We start from the raw sequence: 1,421 nt of genomic DNA, 5'->3' as shown, positions 1-1,421 counted from the left end.
GCCTCCGCATGTGTGATTAGCTGTACTCGAAAAGGCGGGACCAAGCCAGACCCATTCTTAGACCCGGCTTTGATATTGTCGATTACCAGATCAGGAGCAAGCCTGGTATGAGCGAGCGTTAAAATTTTACGCATACGCCAACTGCTGACGCTAACCTAAATGTAGTGATAGCGTAAACGACTTTCAGTAGACAGCGAAGGCCTAAATGATACCTGCATCTTCCTACGATGTTCCGCTGTAAATATATGCTGCAGCGAGTGTACGCTCGAAATTATGCTCGACCTCTAAAATTAAAATTGCGTGGGCTAAAATTTAAGCTTCATTGTAAGGGTGGTCGATTTGGCTATTTTCGCCTCGCGAACCAGACTCAAGATTTTTATTGATCTTCCTATCTGATGAATTTTAATTAAACGATAAATGCTCAGGACTCAATTCAGGCATCAGTAAACTGCAAGCGGGCACGTCGTAATGCGGCCACGCTCTACTTATACACACACCATAGCACAGCGAGGAGGCGGTTTAACCAGCTTCTTTTGCGTGCAGTGAGGTAGTTGCGGTGGGCGCGTTAGCGACTTCACCTAACGCACTAAGTACTTTGATTAAGTGTCTTCACGGGAGCGGTAATCCGGCTCGTGCTAAATAGTTCCGCTTACCATTTTTGGTAGGTGTGTGGACTTCTTAGATGGACTTTTGGGTAATCAAACCAAAGGAAGTTGGAGGCAATAACAGGTCTGGGATGCCCTTAGATGTTCTGGGCCGCACGCATGCTACGACGGGGTGTATCGTTACATAAAATTAACACTTATAAATAGTTTATTAATATATTATCTAAAAGGTAGAGAATATTTGGAGAATATTACTTACATAGTAATGTTCAGAAATCTTATCCATAAATAGGTATAGGCCATTATATCTATTTATCCACCACGACCTGATTGGCACGTTCTGTTTGGCCATTGATCTGAGGATGGTCTGCAGTCGACATGGGGAACTCGCCACCTAGCAGCCCAAGCACTTGTCGCCAAAACCCAGACGTAAATCATTGATCCCGGTCCAATACTATGGACTCGGCCATCTCGTGTAATCGGTATACGCGATCCAGGACAAGAGAGCTGCCTACTTGCCTTTGATCGATGTCTTACATGGTGCTGAATGAACCATCTTGCTTAGACCGTTTACGAAGACGACGAGCCCCGTCCGACCCTAATGTGAAGTCTAGACTTACTGACTTCCAACAGTTGGTTGGAATCGGTAGCGGCTTCAGTGGCGCACTGCTGGACGGTGCAGGCTTTATGCTGACACTGTTCGCAAGAGCGAATATAGTTGGCCACCCATCTAAATAAGTGCGTTCACCAAAATTTCTCTGACACTCGTAAGAATGTCTTTTCACGGCCCAGATGCCCACTAGATGGCGCATCATG

This window comes from Bremia lactucae, linkage group LG1, assembly GCF_004359215.1.
Source record: "Bremia lactucae strain SF5 linkage group LG1, whole genome shotgun sequence".
NCBI classification, from domain to species: domain Eukaryota; phylum Oomycota; class Peronosporomycetes; order Peronosporales; family Peronosporaceae; genus Bremia; species Bremia lactucae.
Note: the sequence above shows the minus strand (reverse complement) of the source record.